The 27,530-nt window shown below is 51.4% G+C and overlaps 1 long non-coding RNA gene across 3 annotated transcripts in view; it reads left to right on the plus strand.

The window, feature by feature from the left end:
- LOC146592847 (uncharacterized) overlaps positions 1-27,517 on the plus strand; it is a 71,102-nt gene extending 43,585 nt beyond the window's left edge. For 2 of the 3 annotated variants that reach the window (XR_014896516.1, XR_014896514.1), the window contains exons 2-4: positions 2,848-2,972; positions 26,922-27,061; positions 27,168-27,517. This is a non-coding gene — a long non-coding RNA (uncharacterized LOC146592847). The remainder of the gene's footprint in view (positions 1-2,847; positions 2,973-26,921; positions 27,062-27,167) is intronic. The other variant, XR_014896515.1, reaches the window with a different exon arrangement.
- The last annotated feature ends 13 nt before the right edge of the window (positions 27,518-27,530 follow it).

Genomic DNA, 27,530 nt, shown 5'->3' on the forward strand with positions numbered 1-27,530 from the left:
TGCCAACGCTCTTCTTTTAGACCGCTAGGTTTTTAATTAGGGAGGAGAATATAAACTTAATTTTTTGTTGCCTGAAAGATAAGAAAGGTCTCGGCCGTGACAGCAGAGTGAGTGATGAATTATGCAAGTAGCGAGGGAAAGGCTGGCTCTTTCTGATGTGCTATTTTATAATTGCACAAACTACTGCATTCCTGAATCGGGCAAACGTTATTTTACACGTTCAGTAACCTTTAAAAAATGGTGACAGCTAATTTATGATGTTCTGTAACAAAATTACAACAAGAATTTTAAAAACTCTACCAAACTTGGGCATTCTCTCCAGAAAATGTGGAGAGTCCAGAATGTAACTACTCTGTGGAAACTGACTATTTTTTATCTTTGCATTTAGGCAAATATATCACATATTAAAAGATAGGTCTTAATTAAGAGAGGGTTTTCTCCCCCCCTCCTCCTTTTTTTTAATGAATATTCAGTAAATGGAGCGTGACATTGGGGTGGAATCTGGTAACATTTTAACTTCCAGGCAGTGGAGATGTTGCTGGTAACTAACCAATCTGGAAAACAAAATGCCTTCCCAAAGGGAATTTCTATATTTCAAATTCTTTTTTCTTTCATCCTGAATTGGTTCATAAAAATGGAAATCTCTGTTTCACAGAATGAAAATTCTGGAGAAATGTTCTAATTCATAAACAGTGAAACAATCTTATTTGAATGACACAATTTGACAGACGTTAAAATATTATAATGAAATGCAAAAAAAATAACAGAAAAGAAATACACTATAATTCATTACTATCTTTGAAATATTTGAGAGAGCGAAGAAAGTCAAAATGGATCGGTTTTGATCTCGGATGATTTCACTGAAAAGCTCCTCCAGATGTGAAAGTCCCCGTGGAACGGTTCGGTGTGGATGCTTCCCCAGCGGGGCCGCGGGAGGTCCGCGGGGCCGGCCGGGGCCGGGGTGCGACGGAGCCGCCGGCGCCGCGGGGTGGAGGCGATTTCCCACCTCGGCTGCGGACGCCTCCTTGTGCCCAAATTCAGCCGCGTAGGCGGGTCCGGGACCAAACCTGCGCTAGCTGATTTTCCCGGGAGATTCGCTGGGAAGAGGGAGGCAGGAGCCACCTGGGCTCGAGCCCGAGGGGCCGGATCGGCGCTCCTGCCCCGGGGAGCGGGCGCCTTTCCTCGCGGCGGGAGTAGCGGGTTGGCTTCGCCCCACGTGACGTTAACGCGTCTGCGCTCGGGGAGGGTTTGAAATGGTGCGTCGCGTTGCGTGGATGGTTGACGCGCGCCCCAGCAGCACCCGCCCAGGGCACGCAAAGGGGGCCATCCTCGTGCTTGTGAAGCTCCGTTAGAGAACTGTAGCAGGAAAATAAAAATGCAAATGTTTGTCTCAACTCTTCTTTCAGTCTTCAGTGCTGGTGAAAGCAGCTTTACAAATTCAGAATCCATTGCCTCCCTAGAGAAATCGCAGCGCTGTTTTGTAAGCAAAAATAAAATTCTTTGCCACACAGCTACTGTGAAAGTTTTGACAAGAAAGCAACTGCTTTTAAAATATATGGGTTGTACACGTTGATCAGAATTCATTCCTTGTATATCGAGGACAGACATAAATGCAGACCTCTCTGTCACTGCAATAACAGAAGTCATCCTGCATCGTGGCTGACTCTCCTCCGTGAGAGCTCCGAGCTCCGTGCGGCAGCCGGAGCCGCCGCTCTGCCCGCGCGTGCCGCGGATGTGCTGCGCRGCGTCACGAGTGGCTGGCAGTCGCAGTGTCCTGGCTTCGCGCCCAGCAGCTGCGCTGCCACGTGGGCCCTCGCTTCTCGCAGGCTCCCTGCCCCGCGAGCTGGCCTGGGCCGCCGTGCCGTGCTGTGCCATGCTGTGCCGTGCCGTGCCACGCCGTGCCGTGCCACGCTGCCCGCGGGGTGCAGGGCTCCAGCGGCAGGGCAGCACTGCCCCTTCGGYGTTTCTCCGAACGACAAGATCTTCCTCATTTAGCATCGAGAAGAGGAACCGGTCGAAAGGGCATAGTGGTGCTCCCAGGTCTGGTTAGGGGCTCTTGCCCCAGGAGCAGAGCTGGGGAGAGGCCCCCCCCTTGGAAACGAAACCCAGCTCTCCGCGGAGCGGAGCTGCGCGCAGGGGGCCCCGCGGAGGAGCGCGCGGCRGCCTGGCCGCGGGGACCCTCGCCGTGCCCCAGGCAGAAGTCACCGGTGCGTTTAGCACGCAGCGTGCTGCTCCGAGCTGCCGCGTTTGCTTCCCCGGTAGCTGAGCCAGAGACGTTTCTTCCTATGCACAGGAGGGATAAAACAGGTCTCTCTGGGCTGATGCCCGATTAGGCAAAATTATCACTTGCTGCTTCTGTTTCTCCCTGCTTAGCAGAGGGAGACTTTCCTGGAGCAGTAAGACCTCGCTCGCTCAGAGCGGCCTGCTCCAGGAGAGCTGAAKCTGGACACACCTAAAGAGACCACGCTTCAACGTTTCCGAAGCTTAGAGCTGGAAATCTGGAAGCAATGTGTTCCTCTGGGATCTCTGTAAATGTAGTAGGCAGAGCTGGGGAGATGCGGGGTGGAAAGYGGAGGTGGACATCAGGATTTCCCTYTCTCTCTTTGTCAYAATTCTATAAAGTGARTGTATTTTTCAGTAGTGGAATTTAAAAATATTCTGACCCCTTCATGATTTTGCTTTTCTCTTTAGCTTACCACGAGTGTATCCTGCATTTTCCCTTTATTAATCATGTTTTTAAAAATTTGAAAGAATGGAAAGAATCGCTTTACRTTTTACCTTAAAATGTCTTAAATCCTGTCCGTAGCTTTCATTATAAATCACTTTYGCTTGTAAATACATTCACAGATAATGAAAATGAGTGCGATCACACCGTGGCCTGACCTGCTCCGGCCGGCGGCTGGTGAGGAGTCGGGGATCCGCTCCGCTGGGCGATCGTCTTGGAGGCGGCCGTCGGAGCGCAGGGGACAGAGGTACGTCGGGGGCCTCTCTGCCAAGCCTGGGGGCCAGGATTAATCTGAGCAAATGCGCGTTTTGCCACTTCTCACTGTCCTGCCCAGAATTTCGAATGTTTTATAGCATCAGTCGCGGATTTAGCTGCTCCTGCCCTGCTGGCGGAGCAGCACCTGCTGGCGCCGGCCCTTGCCGACGCCAGCCCCGTTTTGCAGCGCCCGTGGTTGTTTTTCCCGGGGCTCCGGGCTGGCGTTAGTAAGACCGGCCGGGTCGGACGTGCTGCGCGTCCCTGCGGCGTGTGCTGTGAGCCGCCGGCTCCCCGGACCCTCCGGAGCCGGGGGCCGCGCTCTGCTCTGCCCTGYGCTGCGGGAGCGACCGTTGACCTGAAACCGAGCTTCCTGCCTCAGAAACGCCCGCTGCGATCGCGGCKGCCCTGCCGTGGTGGGAGGGCGCTCGCGCCCCGGGCCAGCCCGCGCCGGAGCTGAGCCCCGGTCCGCCGCCCGSCCCGGCCGTACGGAGGGGCTGCAGGGACCGCGCATCCCTGCCTGGCTAGTTCACCTGGGGGTGCAAATCTGCCTTCCAGCCCCAGGTGCTCCAAAATTCCCAGGTCTGGCTTTAAATAATTATTTTAAAACTACTACTTCTCCTCTTCTGCCGTTTGAGCTGTCCAAACGTAATTTAGCCACATTGCCCAGCTTGTCTCCATGCTCAGGCAGGTCAGAAATGTGCTATAAAAACATGTTTAAATAGGTCAGTGGGAAGAATATCTCCTAATCACCTGGCTTCAGAGACAGGGCACTGGGTCAAAGACGGTGGTAAAATCATAAAAGAAGCAGGCTGTATCCACTCCGCCAGGCACTTTGCCAGCATTTTGAGAGTTTTTGCTAGCAGAGTGACTTTTATTTTGGCTTTGTATGTTAGAGACTTAGTGCATTCATTCTGAAATCATCTTTCCTTCCTCTTTCTCCCTGTAGTTTGGGTTGTAAATTTACCGCTATTAATTAATTTATAATTAAGTTCTATACACCAACCGCTCACTCTAAAAGAGATGATTTCAGATAATCTTAGTTTGTCAAAATATGCCTGTCTCTTTTCAAAGCTGTAAGGAAAACACTGTACAGCTTCAGGTTTTGAGATGTTAAACAGAAAGACAGTATGAATATTTGCCCTGAAGGAGTCATCTCAGCAGTACAAGAGACAGAGAAGAAAAATACAGTTTGTGATTTTTGGCAATACAGAACGTTTCCACTTCTCCTGGCGCTGGATAAGTAGTCCGCACCGTGGCTGCTGCGGGACGAGCCTCGGAGGGCGAGCCGTTGCGTTCTGCGGTTCGCCGTGTCTCTGGCCGGGCGATTTTCCGTGCTTCGAGCCGTGCGAGACCCTGGGAGAGCGGTGCTGGGGAGCCCAAGGACGGGAGGGCGGGAGCCGCGGTGCCGTTCGTCCCTCTCCGCTTCCTTTCCTCCTGCGCAGTGGTTACCTATTTGTGGAGCCTGACCGGCGGCTACAAGGCATAGGGGAGTGTAAAACCCCGGGGCGGAGGGTCGCTGGCTCCGGGCAGCCTGCGCAGGAGCCTTTTGCTCCTACTCCTCAGCAGCACAAACACYGTTTCCTGCCCAGACTCAGCGTTTCCCTGGCAGAAGCGCGAGGTGTCACCCAGCAGCRTGCTGCAAATCGAGCCGGAGTGCCTTTTGCGTTTGCTGCCCCACCATATAATGCCCGCTTTGGCTACCATGCACGTCCRTAATAACACGTCAAAGGAGCTCTAAGCGTAGCCTAAAATTGAAGTTTGGGTCTGCCCAAGCCGGAGATGGTGGCGGTGTGACTGACCGACCCCAAACAYGAAGCCGTCATGTTCCRCACCGGGRCGGCTCCCCTTAAATCTGAAAAAGRGTAAAAGAACCAAGGTTATTTACTTGTTAAATAAATGCAAGTGGCGGATAACTGCTCCACTGTAAACTCACGGACATTGCAGTGAAAGCAGAGGAGTTTGATTTCTGCTTGTACTGTATTTATCACAGATGATTTTCYCTGATCAGTTGATCAGAAATTCAARCCCGACTGCRTCCGTGTGGCCCTGTTTCTGTGCTTGTGCTAGTTATGTGACTAATGACCTGCAGAGGCAGCAGGAAAAATAGATGGTGACGCTATCTGTTTCTGCGTGAGGTTGCTGCGAGTGGGAGTGTCCTGAAAAAWCTCAGTGTTGTCATTTTGCCCTAAATGTGTGATATTTTCCCCAGCTGTTCCAGCTGCTGTGTTCATGCGCAGCACCTGTGACTTTGGAGGGGCAGCTTCAGCAGGAAGCCTGGGTATAGGGGAGGAAGGTAAAAAGGTAAYGTAGGGACATAGGAAAGATGCAGTGAATTGGACCCAGGATGTCATTCGGAAGGAAAGCCACGGACTGGGGCTTTGGCTGGACTGGGACGGATTTTCCCCACCCTTCCGTAACGTGACCGTGATGTATGTGTGCCCACCGCTCCGTGCTCAGACCCCTTGGTCACCTCGCGCCTCTTGCTGCCCAGTGGTCCCGTGGCTCTTCTTGCTTTCRTAATGGTCATGGCCAGGATATAACAGAGCGGGGTATGAGTGGGGGTCTTGAAGAGCCTTTGAAGATACTCTTAGACTCTGGGAAATATTTTCAGTACAAAAGAACAATCTTTTTTAGTGTTTCAGGTTATTAATTAAATATAATCTGGAAATGATATGATGAAAAAAGTGAATTTTCTGTTAAAAATATGCATTTTTCCATCCAGTTCTAGATTTCATACCTAGGGTTTGACTGAAATTGCATCTCAGTGCATATGCAGGYCATACAGAACTGCACCCTGTTTCTGTAGCAAAAGGCTAATTGTGGATGCCATGTAAACTGTAACCATCCTCTTCCTCTTGCTAAAACTCCAGTGACCTGTAATTTGCCAGATGCTTGGGCTTCCCATGGCAGTGTCGGTGCATCTCTGAGGCTGCTTTTCCTTATCTGTTTCYATGCAGGAATGATCCCAGACCTCTTCTGTCCTGCATCTTTCAGAGCACTGCCTGACATAGCATATGGCTTGTACAGCAGCTGAATTAAATAATAACTAATCCCTGCAAGAAGTGTTTAAAGTCATATTTAATATGGATGCAGACTATAACCTGTTTGCTATTTAATTGGCTCTAAACTAAACAAGCAATAGATATCCAATTATGTGATTGTATACAAAGTGTCCTATGTCCTGCTGTAGCTCAAAGGCTCAGGGAAGCATTTAACTGCTAATAAACAAGGTGCTCGGTTTAATTGGAAAGGTTATTGCAATTTAATATGACTCAATGGCAGTGAGCATTCACATGGCAAGTTGTTAATGTCATTATCATAGGAAAGCAATCTGTGCGGCTTCCAAGGCATTTGGGTCAGTACAGCCCCCTCAGGCACATAAGCTGGACCTAATCACGATGGGTTTTGCTTTTYGGTGGTCCTACAGGTGAGGGTGGAATGTGGAAGTTTGCTGGGACTGGTGCTGCTTCCTTAACCCCAGGGGAATGGCATGAGAAGAAAGATAGCGTGAGAAACTGCTTATGTCCTCTCTGGACTTGAAAATGGTTGCTTATTTGGCCATCAAACGTGGAAAGAAAGTGCACTGAGGGCTGGGCAAGTACTGAAAAGAGTTTGGCACCTGCCCAGGGACTGTGCTTTGCCATAGGAACACTGATCCGCCTCAAARTGCATTATGAACAGATTGCAGATGCAGAGGTTGTAAGGATCTGTTCCCCAGAAACACTCTTTATAATGTGGATCTACAGCCACTGAAATTCTGCAGGAAGCCTCTTCCCAACAGTAGACAGGCAGGTGTATTGGCTCTCCCAAAATAATGCTGCAAGAAATGCACCTTGCAGAGGCRGAACATATTCCTTTGCTGAAACACAGACATAATCAGGATTCTTCAGTTTTCTGAGATCATTTCAGTCAAAGTAATTTGTGCTTTTGGGATGCCTGTTCACACCCATCYGTCTTGTAGCACAAGAGAAGCAATTCCCTGTCACAGGGAGTTCATTGGCACTCTCCCTGTGAGAGCACCCATCCAGAACCTATCTACCATTTATGTCCTGTTTACATCCCATTTAGTCAACGTAAGTGGTGGATAGGCCAGGAGTATAGCCTTGTAACGGGGCAAGTTCCAAGCTTATGTACAAAYAACTCTGATAGTAAAAGCAATATTCACCTGTCAGCTCCTGGGTATGAAATCAGGTAACCTTTAGCTGTGGGAAAGGTGTGGCTGTCCAATGCTGAGGTCTGTTTTTTTAATTAAATTGCCAAAGGAAATGTCGATTTAAAGGCAGGAAAGACTGTGAGAAACTCTGAAAAGATCTACGAAACTCTGCAATTGGGCAACCCACTGCAGATGAAATTTATTACTAACTGGCTCATAGTAACGCATAATGGAAGGAATAATCTGAACTACTCGTGCACCTTATTAGAGCCATAAATGAGCTGTAGGCAGTCAAGAGAAAGACCTGACGTGGCTGTGGATAGCTCATGGAAAACTTCTGCACAATGAACTGTCATTACAAGGGAAATAATATGTCAGGATCTTTGGAAAGTACAATAGGAAATAGTACTGAAAATATCCTACCGCCACCATAAGCCGATGCTGTGCGCTCCCCAGCACAGAGCGTTCTGCTCCAATCACACCGTCACAGAGAAAAACAAGCAGAAACAGAAGGGATCATAGCATGACGGGTGCACAAGATAAGAAGTCTGGAAAAACTTCCACATAAGGAGATGGTGAAAAGATCCAGACTGGGATGACACAAAACAGAAATGTGTAACACCACAAAAGAGATAGGACTACTTTGGATGGAGAACATCTGCATAACTTGTGCASTATAAAAGCAAAAAAAAAGAAAAAAAAAAGAAAAAAATGGCAATTCCATGAAAGGCAACACACTGAAAGCTATGAAAGGAAATGGTATTTCATGTGATGCAAAACTGTGGAACTTACTGCTGCAGCTTGCTATGGAGAGAGAAAGGTTCATAAAGTTCAGCACTACTGGATTTGCATAGAGATCATCAGGAAACCACACTTCGGTTAGATACGATAAAATTAGAGAGGAAGGCTTCATGTTCTCAGACACGAGGCATTTACTAGCTGCTGAGCTTTAAGAAAAAGTCCCTTGCTGTGATTTTCCTGACAACGATCTCTAAATATCTGGCCACTGATGGACCAGGCACTGGTTGGATCGATGCTGCTGGCACCTGGATTTGTGAGGTCCAGGGTTYCAGTTCCTAAGCTCAGCACTCACGACTTTAGGCCCTGAGATTATTTTGCTTCCTTGGCTGGCCTGTAAGCTGAGCCCTAAGGCAGAAGGCAAGGGGGTGCGTGGTGATGCCCTGCTTTGGGTAGGAGCCAAGCACAGAGCTTACGGMCGTGGATGGGATTCCCCCCACATACACCGCCAACCCCAGGACGTAAGGAAATCAAAGAGAAGATAAAATAATACAAGAACTATCTGCTTTGTTTCTTTCTGGGAGTAGCAGGAGCTAAGAAAAACAAACAAGTCTAACTAAGTGCTTTGGCAATTATACAGACAAACAAATCACTTTCCCAAATTGCTTCTTTGGGGAATTACGGCTCCTGGAAATGAAACACAAACAGATTATTAAAAAAGAGCTTCCCGTTGGGAGAGAAACAGTATTTACAAGAGAAGATGTGCCTAGCTGGACCTCTAATTGCTGTTCATTATCTCATATTGATTTAATTAGTTGCTGCACTCAGGTCTAAATTGCCTGCTGTCCTCAGCAGGGATTTAGGAGCTGGGGTGTTTGAACTGACCCGTTAGGGCGGTGAGCGGAGCGGGGCTCCCCTTCCGTGCACCGTGAGGCTCAGCTAACAGGGTGTCATTAATATGGCTGATGGTAGGTGGGCAAGGACAGTGCAGCATCCTCGTGGGCTTCTCCTTCTGTTTAATCTGTAGTGGCTGTGAAGCACTAATTAACTGAAGTAATTAGAGAGAGTGTCTTCATAACACAGAATTAAAGTGTCTTTGTGGAAACATAGGAAGATATATCATCTGGGCTGCCTGCTCAAATGGGAGGTCACTTGGAAAACAGAAACACTGCGAGATRCAGCGAGAGGGGCTGGGGGTAGCAGACAATCTTCAGGGAACCCACAGCCCTCCCCTCTGCTCTGCGACACGCTGGGGGTACAAAACCCAGCGGAGAGCTCGGATCCCCCAGGACCAGAGCTCCTCACCTCCACGGGCTTCCAGAGCAAAACAAAAACTTGGGCACTATTAACTGCTCTGATTAGTGGCCTTTTGGGACCAACTGTTTAGCAGAGCCCTATTTTATAATTGCGAGTGATTAATGGGAGAGCTGGCAATTGTGCTTAAAAAGGTCAGTAATTGCTTCTTTAAGAAAATCATGTCCAAGCAGGAAGATGACACATTACACACTGAAAGCTGAATTCATGAAGCTGATGCTTCTGCTGCAAAATTCATATTCTCTGAATGAGCGTGGCAGCACCAGATACACTACGAATTAGAGGAGTCRCAGCGTAAGCTATTTCACGTGCATGTTGGGGCTGGAGCTTTGCCAGCTTACACCCACTGTGGGTRCAGTGCTGATCCTGTAGGCAGCTGGGTGTCCCCTCTCCGGCACGGTGACGGTGCAACGCGCAGGGCAGAGCACCGAGCCGTGGGATACCTGCAGGGCTGAGTGCGGGGGATGTGCATATGCACCCACCCCTGTGTACCTGGACACGTGCAAACACACCAGCTGAAGGCTTTTCTTTCCTTTTTCCAGTTTTCTTCCTATTTGCTGACTTAATTTAGGGGTGTGCTGAAGGGCTGGAGGAGCTGTGGGTCATTTCTGTGCCCCCCCGGCAGAGCAGCGAGCACGCTGCTCCTCTCTCATGCTGTTGACAGGGCATGGACACACTTTCTCTTTTAGAGATGGGGGTTGTATTTCCCCCTTGTTTATCAGCTATGCAGCCAGTTGATCCGGTCCTCCCCGAGGCATTCAAAGAATTATTACAGACTAAAGCTAAGAAATAGTTCTTCATGCAGTGAGCCATGCAAAGGTGAGCAATTTTGGTCTGATTCTCAGAACACACACGCAAGCAGTACTGGCTCATCCTGGTTGTCATTCATGCTTGTTTTATTCATACAGTAAGAGTCAGGGACACGCAGAAATGTTGGGAGTTCAAGCAAGAGACTCAAGGGCAGAGGAGCGAGGATCCCTAGCTAGGATGGATTGATGCTGCCCAGAGCACTGTGTGCCGTTCCTTTACTGCCGAGGTGTCTCCTACTGCACATACTGCATGTCGGGATCGAAAAGAGAATTAGATCTGAGGAGATTGGAGGTACAGCAGCTGTTAAAAATGATCCTTTGTGCATCAAATCAGTATTCCACAGGCTACTCTAGATTCAATACATCAAAGGTTGAAGGATCATACAACCCTATTAGCTGCAAACTTTAATTTCCCTTCGGGGCTGGTATGTTACAATGGAACTACAGCAGCAATTACAACTTTTCCTTCACTGACAACTTGTTTAGATCAATAATGTCCTCAGCATCTTGAAACGAGATGGGCTCCATCAGCCAAACAAGCAAAACAGCTAGGCCCCATGCTTCTCCTTAGCAGAACCTGCCACAAGGTTTCCCCTGTGCCTCTTCTGCTCTTGCATGCAGCATGGTTTCCTATGCAGTTTTCTCCATGCCATAGTAGATGCAGTCGCCCACATGATTTTGTAAAGTTGGTCCCCTTGCTGGTGCCCTTTCCTGCGCCTTGAACTTCACTGTGTTCCTCTTGAGACGGAGACCAAAGATGCATACTGCATTCAAAATGTGGACTGTCGTATCAGTATCGGGTATTATCTCTGATGCATCCTTTAAAGCTGTGGACCACGTTTCTTTATTGCTGTTATTACTGTTGTGGCTACAGGCAGTCCCACAGACCCCACTGAGGCACGTGGCTTGGTGCCAGGTGCTGTACGTCTTCTGCCACGGCACTGTTCTAGGCTGAGTTTTGGTTTCGCATCTCTTACACAGCCAGGCACACAAATACTGCTATGTCATTCTCAGAGGAAAAAAGGAAATTTTAAGTATATCTTCCTTCATTTTGACAGAGCTGTGACAACCCCCTGAGAGTCTCATAAAGGTGGGGAGCAGAGACTTAGTTCTGATCAACATCTGCAAAATCAAACCCTCTCTGTGCAGAGCCTTGGAGCATCTCTGACGACTGCACGCAGTTTCAGTCCCGTGGATAGGCCCCCCCGAAATCTCAGCTGGGCTTGGGACCCTGTACCCACATGTCGGGACTCCTCAGGAACCATAACCTTAAGTTTGGGGACCGCTGCTTGATGCAGATGACTGTTAGCACAGGACTATGCTTCCTTTTATTTAAAATATTGTGAGAGCTGCTTTTTTCCTTCTGTGGCATGAAGCCAGGGAGGACAGAGAAGTAGTAATAAATCTACTTGCTGAACTAGAGCTGACTTGGGAATTGAAAAGGAGAAAAATCAAACAGGAGTGAGTGTGGTCTCCATACTCGAGACAGATGGCCTGGTGGAGTCGTAAAAAAAATGTGGTACAGAACTTACGGGCAGAACAGGATGCAGTAATTACGATCCTTCAATGAGTAAGAGCAGAGTGGCTTCCAGCTATCACCTACTAATCCTTAAGAAGGTTGGACACCTGTCTCTAACTAGTCGAGGACTGTGATTTAAGGCAGGCACCTAAGATTTTTTTAATGCAGCAGATGGACTGCACCTATTGGAAATGCTTGAGCTTTATGCTGGCGTGCTTCTAGGAGCCTCTATGCCAGCAAGGGCGAGGGGGAGGTGAGGAGGACTTGATGCTCTGGAAAATCCAGGTGATAGCTGAAAAATTGCAGGCTTTTACATAAAGTTTATAAAACAGCAGAGAGTGCAACATTTTGCAGAACATTAGAGGCCAGTGAGATGGCCCTGAAAGAATGAGTATGTGATGTATTGACTCAGAGTCCGTCTCCTTGGTGCAGGCTATTCCCTTCAGCAGCAATGCTAGAATGAAGGTTAGGGAAACCTCATCAAAACAGTCAGAAGTTAAATGTCTCATGTAAACTCTCCCAAACCAAACATGTTACAGACCTCTCTTTGCTAAAGCCAAGAGCCTTGTTTGGGAAGAAATGGATTTTGATCTAACAAAAATTGGCTGAGCTGAAATTTGCAGGCCCGGATCTTTGCAGAGGAGCATGCATATGTGTGCATGTACGTGCACACAGGCATGGACACACGAACACGTACATGCATGCACATGTGCAAGTGGAGATAAAATTAGTTAGTTACACAGGTAGTTTAGTTCACAAGAAAATTCATGCCCACAGTTTTGGAGAGTATGTAACCTTCTTTAGCAAATTTAAAGGTTTTCCCTGAAGTGGGCAAGATGAAAGGCTGCATGAAGAGCATTTTTCAAAGAAGTAGCCAGTTACCTGTAAGTTGCACAGGCGAAGTATTCCAGATTATACCCTTGAAGGTGATATCAAACAGAGCCTCCCACTGTGCTTTGAGAGGCCTTTCGTACCACCAGTTAGAGCCAGGCTGCATGAGGGAGGGAAGTCTTACCATTATGAATGGAGACCTGGAAAGCAAATCAATTAAATGACATGACCAAGATCCCACAGAGAATCTGTGGCCAAGCCAGGAAGTGAAGTGAGGTGTCCTGTGATACAAAGCACAAAATCCGCCTCTTGTTCCACAGTTTCTCCTGGTCGGGGGCACCAGCTGCTGCTCTAATTCTGAAGCTCTCATGAGCTGTGACCACTGTGTACCACGCACCAGGCTCATGGCAGAGACACCAGAAAAATTCAGACAAAATTCAGACCTTCTGTATGAACATTGATTCTTTCTGATGGAAATTGCCACCACGAAGGTCAACTTGAAGCCAAAAAGTGTCTCCTGTTCAATAACAGGCTGGATTTGATGCATGCATGTTCGGTAAAACATACTGCACAATGTGCCAGAACTTTCCTTGAGTTATATTATTGGTGATAACACTCTAACTTGTTCACATTAACACATATTTCAGCTGGCCCTGAAAGTGTTAGTTTTGAAATCAGTGTCACTGTACAAAGAACTCAGAAGACTCCAACCCTGCGAGTCTGGGGCACACACTGTACATGCACCGTGAGAGCATGCTGATTATTTTGCTGCTCATCTCAAGCACGATTTAGTTGATCAGGTAGCAGAAAAACTAACAAATTAAGTTAAGGAGGAGTATCATAGCTCAGAAAACAAAACTTAGGCCTTTCCCCCCTCCCTGGCTGATAAACTAAGATTTATTGTAAGGGACTTGGCAGCAAGTGTTGTCACAGAGCTCAGATTCCAGTCCTGTCTGGCAGGGGTGTTACCCTCACTAGGTGAAGAGTTATCCTGTGAGCAAGGTGTTGGAGTAAAACACCAAGGATCAGGGCTTTTGTTTAAAATTTCTAAATCCAAGTATTGTGTGCATCTTCATCTAGTTCTTCTGCTTCGGTGGAGTGTGGAGCTGCTTTATGATAAGTGTGTTGGCAAATCATTTCTAGGGCTCTTATTCAGCAAGGTACTTAAGCACATGATTAATTTGTTAGTCAATAGGAGTTCTCACAGGTTGAAACTTTAGGGATATGTGAGACCTTGCAAAATCAAAGCTGTAGCAATGATTTACTAAAATCCTTTTTGGCCTTGCTGATGTGGGACCTAAAAGATTAGATATGTTTTTCATAAAATAAAGAGTTTAAAAGGTTCTCATTATTGACATGCTGGTTTCTGGCAAAGTTCTTGCTCATAATCATGTTCTCTGAGGGGGTYTTTGTAAGTAATGGCTGCGCAAGGCACAAGGATGAAAAGAGTATGGCTTGAGGAGCTTTGAGTGTCTGCTTGGAAATTTCAGACAATAGTAGATTCTCATGTTTCCTTCTCTCAAAGTGTCGAGAATGCTTTGCTGGATGTAAAGTGTTTGTCAGAGAATATTTGGTGCTTTCCTAGTTAGAGAAATTGTTTGCCAGCACATTCAGAAATGGAGATGGAGAAGCCAAGTAAGCATCAAAGTGTAACCTGTGGGGAATTTGAACTTTTCCAGTGCAGACTTTGTGCTTTAGAGCTACTATGAATCACATTGATCATGACTGTGTTGATGAACATGCTGAGGTTTGGTATGGAACATCCAGTCTAAGCCAGAAATCATCCCTTGTTTTGGAAATGTACTTTGAATGGGGACAAACACCAGTCTGATATATAGTGCAGAGCCTGGCAAGGATAGGATGAGGTACCTCTGAGTCAGGAGCAGCAAAGGAAGACAGATCTGGGTTGCTTAGAGCCTTATAGAGAAAGCACCATTGAGCTCCTGGACCTTGGCCAGGTATGTGCTTGTGTTGAGAATCCAAGGCTGGCTTCCAGCATCTTTTATGTTTCCAGACAGCTTGGCACATGCTTGTAGGGACATTGCCTGGACACTGAAAAAGCTCATCAACCTGACCTGTCAAGACTACGCTTGGGCTGAAAAACGCACTCATCTCTACACTGAAATGTGTTAATAATGTTGACTTAATGTATGTTGATCCAATTATAAATATTACATAAACATTACTTACATGAATCACATTGCTCGTCCATTTTATCACATATCCCTGCTTAATTGCAATGTAGTGATGTGCATAATTTGCACACACTGGACTTTAAGAACTGAAAGAGAATTTACTTTTGTTATGAACCTCTTATTTGAAGAGGCAAAGATCTTCRCTGCCAGCTGACTACTCTCTGCTGCACTCAGGTGTCGGAGGGTGATAAAGCTGTGCACACACCCTCTCCGCAGAGGTGAGGAAGTCTGCAGTGCAGCTCACCTGCAGTTACACCGTTCATTCTGACTTCTAGTGTGCAAGTGAATCTCTCCAMCTGAGTCTTACTCAAGTCATGCTGGTTTGACCCCTGCTTTCAGTGGGGTTGCAGTGCCGCTCCCAGACAGGCCCAGGGCCAGCACACGCCTGCGGCACACGCGTGCCAGCTCTCCCTGAGCTGCGGGACCACCCCGCTCCGTGTCCCCCAGGGGCTCCCTGCCCTGGCACCTGCTGCTCCGGCTCACAGAGGTGGTGGACCGCAGCGCTCGGGTTCCCTGTGGCCGCGACCGCCCGCGCTGCGTGGAGTCGCTGCAGAGGGCACGGGCGCCGGGGGCTGCGCGTCCCCCGCCGGGCGCGGGGGGCACACGCGGCCACCAGGCAGGTGCATGATGGTGAAATGTTGAAGTTATCGACTTTTTAAAAGTTACAGAAATAAAGTTTTACTACAGAGAATGACTCAATTTTATAATGCCTATAAAAGCCTGTTAGGTGTTTGTGAGTGGTCTGCTAATCCTGCCTCTGCCCGGACCTGTAAATCCAGCACGASGCTGTTGCCCCCAGCTGGGTCATTGTTGCTTAATTACCAAAGTCCTCAGGTGCAAGTTCTCATGAATAAACAATTGTTTCATGGATAAAACAAATCAACATATTAAAAACCCTTTATAGCTTAAAAAGTTCCAACCGTTATGCAAATAGACCTGTTAAATGAAGAATATTCCTAGGTAAAATAATTATGCAGAACAGTTTCCCCTCTGCGTAAGGTGCCAAAAATTATCTCAGTGATGCCAATTATCTGCTTGTTAGCACTGACATTATCATAGTCATTACACAGAACCGGTGCAGTTTATGTAAGATCTAAACTGTGTTCTATTGTCATTTTTTCTCTATTTACAACTCTGTATAATAAATGTCATTTTTCAAATGTTAAAGTATTTGGTATTTAATCTATCATTAAGGCTCTGAATATGCCTGGCCCCTAATGGGAAGACTGGTTTTAACACCCTGCAGTACTAAAAAAATTTTAAAAAATCTAATCACCGTAGGTGGGGAGGATGTGAGGAGGAAAACAGTTCAGCTGGTCTAGCGACCGGAGAAGAGGAAGGGTTTCACGGCTGGGTCCGTGCCCGCGGGGGACGGAGAGCAGAAGAGCTCCGGGTTGGGCCTGCCGGTGCCGGCCTGGGGGACCCCACGGCCAGTGGCTGCGGGGCTCAAGAGGCGCGCGGAGACCTCACGGGTGCCTGCCGGGCCGGCGGCACCCGGCCGGCGGGGCCCTTCCCCGGCCTGGCCCGGCCTGACAGGGCCCTTCCCCGGCCAGCGGGGCCCTTCCCCGGCCCGGCCCGGCCCGGCAGGGCCCTTCCCCGCCCAGCGGGCCCCTTCCCCGGCCTGGCAGGGCCCTTCCCGGCCGGCGGGGCCCTTCCCCGGCCCGGCGCGGCCCGCGGCCGTTCCCCTGGCCTCGGCCGTGCTTGGCGACGCGCCGACAGAGCAAATACCAGCGTGATGAATACGGTTCTTGGAGTGGCCATCTGGAACCTTCCAAGTGTATTTATGCGCGCCCTTACGTAGGAAGAAAATGCCTCTAATAACAAAGTTATTAATCTCGAATAACTCTCTTTGGGCCACTCTTCGTTGTCGTTTTCTCGTCAGGATCGTTCTTACCCGTAATTCCTCCCTGCTGAGAGCTGTCGTCGTTTAATCTCTCTATAGTTATTGGAGTATCGCACTCGGGAAGCGTCAAAAAGGCACTGCATGCAACAGGTTTTGTGCTTCGCTGCAGGGTGCTGCGGGGCAGAGCTTGGCTGTGAGCTGAGCGAAGGCGTCCTGCGGGTCCTCCCGCGGCCTCGTCCCCGCGGCGGGCGGCCCGGAGGGCGGCGGCAGCCACCCGGCGGGAGGGCGTCCCGCGCCGTCCCCGCTGCGAGAGGCCCCTCGSCGGGAACGCAGCCGCGCTGCTCTTGGCTCGTGCGGATCCCGTGACGGCGAGGGGGAAGACGGGTCAGCTGCTCGTAAATGTACCAGCCACRTTATTCATGTTAATTGCCACTCTGTAGGTTGGGAAAAAACCTACGAACCTTGCAGTGAAACGCGAAGGCCTCACCCCGCGCGGCRCGGGGAACAGGGGAGATGCTGTCGGGCAGCGTGATACCCTGGGGTGTTTTTATAGAGAAATAAATTAGTGCATCTACTTGATTCTTTAAGGGCTTTAGAAATGTGCTAAAAAACATCTCTTAATTACTGTGAAATTACTGATAACTGTCTCAGCAACAGGCTAGGAACCATCCTCTAATGACGTATTATAGCCACAGTATTTCTGTGAGTCATTAATTAATTATCCCCTGCTGTCCAGCTTGAAAAATTGATGGTTAGAGAAAACAAATGGAAAAGGAAGGTGGGATGCCTTCAGAAAGAGGCAGGAGGAAGATCCCGAAGAGCGAGAGGATAGCTAGGGAGAGGAAGAGCCGGGAGGGAGGCGCGGCGCGGCGCGGAGGGCGAGCGAGGCGGTGGAGCAGCGGCGGGTTCCCGCAGGAGGCCGGGCAGCCCCGCAGCGGCTGCCGCGCCTGCTATTAAAAAACGGTAATTACGCTGCAGTTACCGTGACACAAGACATTAAGCAGGTTGTTTTCGAAGTGAGACAAACAGTTCCTTGGCMGCGAACTCTCTCCGAAGAGGCGGTCCCCGCGGCGCCCGCAGTCCTCCCGTTCCCCGCGTCCTCGAGCAGCCTCGCGCCGTGGGGAGAGGGGCGAGGGGCGGCGTTGTTGGAACAAGYGGGAAGGGGAAAACCGGGGAAAAACCAGCCGCGCGTCGCGTGCCCGCCRCAGCCCCCAGACCTGCAGCCCCTGGAGCTCACGCGTGGTCTGCGCCCYGCACGCGGGGGTTATCGCTGCGGAGTATTGCTGATGCTCCCAGCGTTATAGGCATTTATTGATCAAAGCAGAAAGTTAGGRGAACACGCGTGTGCTTTCAAGGTAAGATGCGGAGAGTAAAGTCAGCCTGCAGTGGTACTACTCCAGAGGAAATTTTGAAACAGTTCAGTTTGTTGAAATCTTACGTAAATAGGTTTTTTTTGTTAAACAGCCACTTTCCAGATTGCGGGCTTTTTGAAAGTTAGTCTCAAGAATAGCTAACTAAAAGCTCTCTTTCCTCCTAAAAGAAAGTTGTAAGGGGAACCCATACGTGGTAATCAAACACTGAAAGTCTTTCTTGGAAAAGGCTGGTTTTATTTTTCGTTGGAAAGAAATGGGRCATTTTAGGCTAAATCAAGTTTTTAAATTAAAACTTTTGTTTAGGTCACAGAGATATTTTTCATTCTAATTGTTTTAGAGAAAAAAAGCTCTAAACTAGTCGGCTCGTTGCTGTGCACGGGCTCGGTACAAGGCGCGTAACCCCCCGCGCACCCCGGGCGAGGACGGGGCCGCGGCAGCCCCGGCTGGGCCGCGCGCTGCTTTGGAGCGCGGCGCCAACCTCCAGCTTGGACGCAGTCCCGGGGAGCCRAGGGCATTGCTTTTCCAGCTGTGAATCATGGATTAAAAGCAGCATTTTGGGATGGATCTGGGACRGTCCCAGCTCTTTTACACGGTGTCGGAGAAGGGGTAGCCGCAGGACAGTGTATCAGACAACCCGGGGATGGTTCAGCTCGTTTCATTCACACCGCCGAGCGCGCAAGGGAGCCGAGAGGCAATCTGCAAGAGGCAGGGCCGGGAGGAGATGCAGACCGCGGCCCCGGGGCTTCCGCGGGAGGGCTGGGTCCGCGAGCGCCCCAGCGAGCCGGGTGCCGCTGGGCGGGCGTCCCGGCACGAGGGGAGGAGGTGCAGCCGGGCCGGAGGGCGCGAGGCTTTTAGAGGGGGACCTCCCCGTGCCGCGGCCCTGCGGCTGCGGCTGGGCGGAGGTGGGGCACGTCTCTGAGCAGGCGGCTCTTCTTCGTGCCTCTGGCTCCGGGCAAGTTTTCCTCTTACGGGGTTAGAGCGGGGAAGGCGGCTGAGGGGGTTTCGTGGGCTGGCCTCGGAGCGCTGTTTTCCSTCTCTGACTTGGGCTCGCCGTGTGGTGCCAGAGGGAGTCTCGAGGCGGGTCTCGTCCTGCTGCTGGGTCCAGCAGAGGCCGGTCCCCGTGCGGGGCTGGGGCGGCTGCGTGGCCTGCGCCGAGCCGCTGCGGCCGGCGAACGCCCCGCTCCGCGCTCGGGGAGCGCGCGCGGCCGTGCACCAGGGCGGCCTTGCAACGCGCTGCCGGTGTTGCCCGCTCGGAAGCGCTGCCGCCGCTGCGCATCGCGCTGGCTCCTCGCGGGGTGGCCGAAGCAGGACGGTGCCTGTTCAGCCCTCCCCGAGGGCGCGGGGGCTCGTCCGGCCGTGGCTGCCGGGAGCCCTGGCCCTGCCAGCGCAGCCCCCTGCGCTTTGGCAGCGTGCGGAGGGGAGGCCAAGGCACCCAGCGAGCTGGCCGCGGGCCCAGGGGCTCAGCGCTTGCCTGGGGGTCCGTGTYGGGCTCCTTGGGACCGAAGGGAAGCGTTTGATGGGGACACGGGCTTGGCCGCCTCCCCAGCGCACGTGGGCTGTAATAACAGGCTGTTGCATGCCGCGCATTCCCCGGGGCAAGCCAGGAAAGCAGAAGTCAGGGCCTTAGTCTGACCCTGCCGTTTGAAAGGTCTTTTGGATCAGGTTCTGCATCAGAACAAAACCAAAGTGTTTAAAGTACCTTCGCTAACAAAGCAGCAGGAATGCACCTGGAAAAGCAGATAGCAGCCACAGAGCAGGACCTGACTCCTCCTCCGTGCTGGTGGCAACCTCGCCCAGGTGGGCACAGAGCCGCTGCTTCTGCGGGGAGGTTCCCGTCTGGGGAAATGGTGAAACACTGATTCAGCTGGTGCAGATCTCTGCATGCGGGACGACGTCCCTCCCTGTCCAAGAGGCTACTGGAGATTTTTAAAGATTCTTTCCTCCTTTTTCTTTTCCTTACTTTGATTTTTGACTTAGGCAAACTTTCTAGGGATTTTATTTTTTGTTACAAGCCCCATGTTTCTGTGGAAGCTTSTATCAAGGAATCTGTCGCTCTTGAAATAGAAAAACATAACATGTTTTAATGAAATACCCTTTACAAAGTCTGTTAGAAAATGGGCCTAGGGTTCCTCGGCTACTTCGTTTTCTCTGAAAACACGGCCCTCTGCCTTCCTATGCCTCAGTTTTCCAGCTGTGTCATGCTGATACTGGCTCTGCCGTCCTGCCACGAGATGCTCGTATTCCCCRAAGAGCCTGAGGAGTTCGACTGCTCCAGCGACGGGCCGCGCGGGCAGTTCGGAAAGGTCGCTCCCCGCGGCAATCCAGAGCGAGCGTCTCCGTCTCCGCGCGCGGCGCCCCGGGACGGCGTCGCGCTCCCCGGGAGCCGCGGGCCGAGCGCGGAGCCGCCGCCGCTCTGCGTGCCCTGGGACCCGCGCGAGGCTCCGGCCCCGAGAGCCCGTCCGGCGGGGCCGGCGCCGCTCTGCACCCGGCGCCTGCGCGTGCTGCCYTGCCTTCGGCCCCGGGAGAGGACTGACGGGCTCCTTCGCAAGCCGCCCCTCGTAAAGCAGGCAGGGCTTAGGCACGTGAACACCTACGAACTCTAAAAGCCTCGAGATTATTCTGCCATTAAAGCTTTGATACAGAGAAAAGTCTGATGGAAATGTCAAAATATTTGATATTTTACAGCGAAAAGAAAACAGCTCTACTAATGGAAACGCCGCTTCCGCGTGCCTTGGCGCCACTTGTTTGATCGTTGAAGGGCAAGAAAAATAAATGTTTCCYTGTAACCGTGGATTTCAAATCTCAGCGCAGAACCCAAGCGCGCGCAGCGTGTTTTATGGCGCTGAGCGCTCCGCGGGCAGGAGCCGCAGGCGGCACCAGCCGCACGCACCGCGCCGCACCGCACCGCACCGCACCGCGCCGCACCGCGCCGCACCGCACCGCACCGCACCGCGGGGCGCGGGCCGGCCCGCCGCGGCCCCCTTCTCGGCCGGTTTGGTGGGGCGAGACGGGCGCGGTTCCCGCGGGAGCGGGCCGGGCTCGGAGAGCCGCTTGCGGGCGGCCCCACGGACGAGCCGCCTCTGCAGCTCGGCTGAAAGCATCGACCGGAGCCGTCGGGGGGTGCGGAGGAAACGTGGGCGGCAGGGCGGAGCGGAGCGGCCCGCGCTCGCCCCTTGCGTGACGCCCCGCACGGACGGACGGACGGACGCGGTGGAGGACGGCTGCGTGCCCGGGAGCTCGCCTCGCAGAGCCCCTCTCCGCCGCGGGCGCCGCGCAGCCCGGCCGGCAGCCTCCGTGTGGTTTTATGAAATGGTATTTTATTAAATAAACAAACTGAAGCAATTCCAACAGATTTACGAACACTTCCTCTCCTCTCACTTGTTCGACCCGTTGCAGATTTATGGTTCTGCATTAACCTCATGAGCACTCATAAAGTTTACTAAGATAATGTTGGCAGGAGGGAGAAGGGATTTTTATGGGTAAGTAATAATTACAAAATGCAGAAGTGCTCGGGGAATCTGTTTATTAGTTGCAAGCGCTTGGCCAACAGTTACACTGTGTGTGTTATCCCTGCTTTATGGATCGCTTGCCCACGTGCCGCCGCCGCAGATCAATTATTCTCCGTTTTCCCCCCGAAGCCCCGGCGCACGTCCGTAGCGGCAGCGCGGGGGCGCCGGAGCCGCGTGTGCAGCGCCGGGCGGGCGGCAGGGCTCGCGGCGCCCCGGCCCCGGCGCGCCCCCGGCCCCCTTCGCCGCGGCTGCCGTGACCGAGAGCGGAGCAAGGCAGCGCGAATCCCGTTCCCGGCCCCGGCGGSTCCGACGGACCCGCCGCCCTGGGTCCTGCTGCCAGCGACGCTCAGGAAATTTAATTGGAATTAATTTAAGGTGTGAATTTACAGTGGATTAGCTAAACCTCATTAAATCCCCTCCTGCAGTGAAAGTCTTATTTAGAATTAAAGTGCCTCATAAATTGAACTAAACCAAATTAACRGGATTTTAATTCTGAATGAGTGTCCACAAATGAGTTTAATGCAAGTTAACTAATCCACTTTCAGTTTGTGCTGTAGTTTAATTCAGATTGTTTTCCTGGGTACCCACATCGTGACGAAGCCTAGGAGCTAAGCCGTGTAGATTAGTTCAGTGTTATCAAAGGGACTTTTAATTTATACGTACGGCTGACAAACTGCAGACATAGATAAGAAAAGATATGAATGATTTTTCTCRGAAATACAAATCCCTTTTAGGAAAAAAACGCATCTTTTGTGGAGCCGCTCTCAGCACGAGCAGAATTTCCTGCCGAGGTTGCTGCTCGGACGCTTGCGGGGCTGCCGGGGCGTTTTCGGGGCGGTTTGCCTCGCGCCGGGGCGCTGGGGAGGGGGCAGGCCGGGCGGAGGTCGCCGCCGCCAGCGCATGCGGAGCGGGGGGCCGGTAACAAACCGCGGCTCCGTCGGGCTCCCGGCGGCACCGCGACGGTGCCGGCGCGAGCTGCTGGAGCGGTGGGTTACCGCGGCTTCGGCGAGCAGTCTTTTCTGTCGTCGTGTCTGGTTTTACCACTTTATTTTCCTCTATTTTAGCAGAGCGGCGGGCTGGCGTTCCCCCGCTCGGCGCCGTGCGCGGTGCAGCCTCCGGCCACATGCGGCACGCCGGACGGACCGGGCCCCGGGCCGCGCGCGGYGCCCCGGGCTGGGGCAGCTTGCCGTCACGCTGCAGCAGGACCACACTGGAAAACTAAATGTGGAGTTAGAATAAAAAGAGCCGTCGCTGCGCAGCTGCATCAGGGACCGAGCAGAGCGCGGGAAGCGGAGGGTGCGGGAGCGGGGAGCGGCCCCGCGGCGAGCTCCGCTCCCGAGCACACCTCCACCAGACTCGGAGCCTTTTCCACGTGCGAGCAGTCTCTGCGGTGTCGGGAGAGCCGCACAGAGCAGTTCTTCAGCCGGTCTATTTACAGGTTAGGTACTTTTTATAAATGGGACAACTTTTAAAAAAACATATAAATAAAAATTTAATTTTAAAAACAATAAATGCATTTAGAGACTGGCACAATTATATTATYGGTACTGTAATATTTCCACTGAAAAATGATTTTGATGTTGTGTCAGAGTATGAGTCTGTCATCTCAGGTCACTGGGGATCATTCTTGTTTTCTGTGTAGTTTACAAACTCATATTTTCCATTTATGACATATAAAGCTTTGGATATCACCAGAGAAAATACTGTAGTAAAACCCTAATAAATTATCACAGGCATAAGCAAACTCTAGTAATTTATGGAGGGTTTCGACTTTAATAATGTTTTGTCTTAGATTTGGTCCTAATTATAAATCATTTGTAAAGACAGTTTAAAATATAAGCAAATCTTATATGGCATTCTTATTATCTACTTAATATCTCAGATCAAAAGATTTACTGTATTGCATTCTGGAAATTAAGCAAACTAGGAAACTAAGTAAGAAAGAAACACAGTAAAATTATAGTTTTGTCATAAAACTTTGATTGATCAATGATTATTGTAAAACTATGGTAACTATGCAGATGCCAACATAAATCTGTAGCAGAAGAGGATTTATTATAGAAAATACTATATTTTCCACAATTTTGACTATAGTGTTAATATGGAGCTGACAGATTTACTGTGGTTTTAGCTTAATTAACTCTATTTGACTGTATATGCCCTTATAATGCATGTATCCCAAGGTGCATCTGTTGCGTATCCAGTTTTTCCCTTCAGTTGTAGGTTAAGGAATATTTAATCCTTGTCATAGTTCTAAGGCTCAGTCGGTCTGTAAAATCACGGCGCGCATCGTTGTATTTGGCCTGAGTGACAAGGCAGCGATGCAGTTTGCATCCGCCTGGCCGGCCGACGTGCTGCCATGCGCCTGCGTTTTGCCCGGGGACGCCGCGTCCAAACCCCGGTGAGCGCCAGCCGCGCGCCCCTGCTCTCGCCGAGAGCAAGGACCGCCCGGCACCCAGGGCGTCTCAGCTAGCAGTTTAGCACACCTCCCTCTTTCTTCTTGCGGGGGGAAGGTTCTGTGCAGCGTCGGTACCGCTGCAGCCCGCGGCCCGTCCGGCGGCACCGCGCCGCGGGGCAGCCGCCCGGCCGCGCCGGCGCGCGGCGATCCGTTCCCGCCCGCGCGCCAGGAATCGGGTTTTGCTCCCGACCCAGACTGTCTCTCCTGGTGTCGTCGCCTATTTTGCCTGACCATGAAATTACTAAACTGCCCTTAAATACACTCCTGCAAATGAGGACACCGGAAAAAATGCAATGATTGTGACAGTAACTCACTAGGCCAAGCCTGACATGTCTCTAATTGCCTGCTAAAATTGTCTCTGTCTCCTAAAGTGCAAATTATCACCCGAAATGACAAGAATAATGAATGAGTAACTCTGATGTAATGCAACAATTAGCCCTTAAAGACACTGTCTAATATGCTAATTCCGAACACCCACTCCTTGTTATTAAGTGGCTGATAATTATTTAATTATCTATCTGCCAGGATGATTTACTTGGTTTATTTAGCTGCAGATGCAGGGCAGGAGCACCGAGGCGCGGGGTCAGGACGAGGCCTCGCAGCCGCCGGCCGGGCCCGCTTCCCCGCGCTGCGGCCGGCCGGCCGCTGTCTTCTCTAATCAGCAGTGTCAACTGAAGCAGCGGCAAACAAACAGGCTGTACCTGAGCGCGGAGAGTCCCTGCTGCTCACAGGGCAGAGAGATGTCAGGCGAGATCCTCGGTGAGAAATTGCTATTTCTGCTTTTATTCGGCGCTGTCAGAGACGTCCTTTTGCAGAGCACGGTGATGGGTGAACCTCGAAGTCCTGATGTGGCTCAGCTCGCCCGCTGGATTGTTTTCTGGCAATTTTGTGTTGATGTTTTTGAAGGTCAGAAAGCGTCTTTAYGCTGAAAGTTTCTGCCATCCCTAAATAGCCCTTGCTGCTTCCCATCAAGGCAAGGAAAGGCAATGAGAGCACTAGGCATCTTCCTGCATCTTTCCCATCTCCCAGAAAATAATTCATCAGAGAGAGCAGAGGAGCACTGCAAGATGCTAGCTTTATACAATCCCCTCGGACCAGGGAAAAGACCGTAAAATCTATTGACCAAGTCCAAATGGTTTAACTTGGAGTTCAGAAATGACAGTGGTGATGTTAGAGCTGCAGAGGGTTTGGCTGTGTGACACACGAAAAGGACGAATGAAAGTTAGTGAGAGCTGTGTCTGCGAGAGGGACGGCATGGCCTGACCTAAATGAAAGCAAGATAGGAAAGCAAAAGGCTTCCATCAGAGACTCAATTCCTTTTTTATTTAGCAAACTCTTCTGAAAATTTCCTATTAAGCACAGCCTTAGTAAAAAGAATAACTTTTTGCAAAGGTGTAAATCTTTTCCTGCCCTAAACACGGTCCGGAGGGACTACACTTTGTATGAAATAGCACAGCCTCCAGCAGTCAGGAGCCTTTTTAATTAGTTGATAACCCRAATACCTTCCCAGATAAATGTTCAGCTTCCCTGTTTCTCTATGACTAATACCAGAAACGTGTCACAGCGTTGTTTATTGCAGCTATTCTGTATCTTGGCCTGTCCTTTCCTTCTGCTCTGCATAATTATAAGGTATTTAAATGCAGGGCCGGAGTTGGGCATTTGTGAAATGCAGCTCTGGCACCGAGTTCCCTCCGTGGCTGCTGCCCGGTGTCCGTCTCCTGCCGGTGGCATCCTCACGGTGGTGCAAGGCAAGGGGCACGGCCCCGGTCCCGGTCCCGGTCCGGAGCRCGCGCTCGAGCAGGATACCTAACAGCACTGACCATATCCTTCGCTCAGCTTCGTTAATGCACCATCGGYGTTGTAGTTAAAGCTGCTGAACTTGGTCCCTTTAGTTCCAGTAAAACCTCAGCGTACCGAGGGGACGCGGATGTTTTGCGGAAGAGCRGCCCCCAGGGAGCCTCCGAGGGAAGCAGGAAGGCAGGTCTCTGCCCGGCACGGCCGCCGCCGCCCCCCGGCAGCAGGGCAGCAGCGCTGGTCTCGCTCTGCTGTGCGCGTGCTGGCTCTGCCCGCTCCCTGCTCTGCTGCAGAGCCCGGCGGCGGTGCTCSGCAAGCTGCCTGGTGGCTTATTTTTTTATTGTCTTGTTGCAGGTAAGATAAGAAAAGAAGAAAAGCAGATTATAGGCAAATTCTTTGCAGAAAATCCGTGCCGCGGCGCTGGCTACCCGTGGTGGGGCTGCCCGGGGGTTTGCTCACGTGCCCCGTGCCGGCGCGYGGGCGCGTTCGGCTGGCGGCTCGCCTGGCGCGTGCAGCCGCCGCGCAGCAGGGAGACGCCACGCGGCGAGCGCCGCGGGYGCCACCGTGTTTTTGCTGCTGCTCAAACTCCTTTTTAAATTTTTAACTGAAGACGTCAGCAGGGAAAGAGATGAGCAAGATGGCAGTAAAACGGCCTCTGCCTCCCGCTCGGCAGCGGCACCGCCACGCCGGGCAGCGCGCGCCCTCGCCGCGCCGGCGGCACCGCTCGGGTGCAGGCGCGGTACCGTCCCCGCACTGCTGCGCGCCGAGTCGGGCGTGAGCCGGCAGCGCCGCGGGCCCTCGAACGCTCCGCAGCGTGCGTTTTTGATGCTTACTGGAAGTGCGTTTTCCTGCTGAAGAAATCACTCTGCGGCTATCTCGGAGCAGGTGATGGACGGCAGAGGGTGGGGGAGGAAGAGCGAGTGGGAGACAGCTTCTGCTCGAGCATCCGCGCACCCACTGCAAGCCCGCAGCTATCCATACCGCCCATCTGGCAATTAGCATAGCGTTATTTATAACGTTTAATGCACTACCTTGCTGTAATGAAGAAGAATTCTGGTTCTCGGCTTCTGTAGTGAATTTAGTTGACTTTGGAGATTTTTTAATGCAGTAATAACTCCACGCTCTCTCCTCGCCCTGCGAAGCCAGGGAGCTGTTCATTATCTAGATTCCGTCTAGAAGGGACTTTTTATCATCGAATTCCCMGGACAGGAGCAGAATTTAATCTTCTGGCAGCCGTGGAGCCGGAGAGCGGGGCGCCCCGCGCTCGCCCGGCCCCGCGAAAGGTCTCGCCCGGCCGCCGCGGCCGGGAACGCGGCAGGGAGGGAGCTGCAGGGCCGGGAGGGGACCCGGCGGGAGGACGGGGCTCCTTCGCTGGCTTGCCAGATTCTTGGRTTTTTTCCTCCAGGATTTTTCTTTCCTGCATCAGGACCCGTTTCGCATCTCCCCACTTCTCCCGAGGCAGCAAGTTAAACACCAGCTACAATGAGCCAAAACTTCTGCCAGCGGTAACAGCCCCAGCACCGATTYCCGACCCTTCTCCAAGTGGTAACAACTAGGACCCGCACGCTTTGATTTTTTTTTCCTAAACAAAGAATTAATTGTGCATGAGAACCTGAGTGAAAATTGCTAATAATTTTGATGGCACTTTTAGGGAAGGGTGGCAAGCTTTGTAAAGCGAGGAACAGAGCTGAGAGTAAACACTGGAGCAGCAGCCTGCGTATCTGCGCTGTCAATTCAGAAGCTGCTACGTACCATTAACCAACCTAAAATAACTTCTATGGTAATAACCCTTCAGCTGCAAATGCTCGTGCAGACAAAGGTATTATTAAGTTAAATTACCCTAAAAGTGTCGGATTGACAGAAAGGTTCAGTCAGTGGTTTGGCAACCGAGGGCCTAAGTGACGACAGTAAACAGCTTCCCCGGCTCGGTCCCGAGCAGCCGGCGCGCGAGGCTCCAGGGCGGGATTTCAGCTCGCGGCTTCGCGCGCTCCAAGCGCGCCGCCTCCCGGGGGGC

Source organism: Rhea americana, unplaced genomic scaffold, assembly GCF_003343005.1.
Source record: "Rhea americana isolate MKP2758 unplaced genomic scaffold, rheAme1 scaffold_315, whole genome shotgun sequence".
Classification (NCBI taxonomy): domain Eukaryota; kingdom Metazoa; phylum Chordata; class Aves; order Rheiformes; family Rheidae; genus Rhea; species Rhea americana.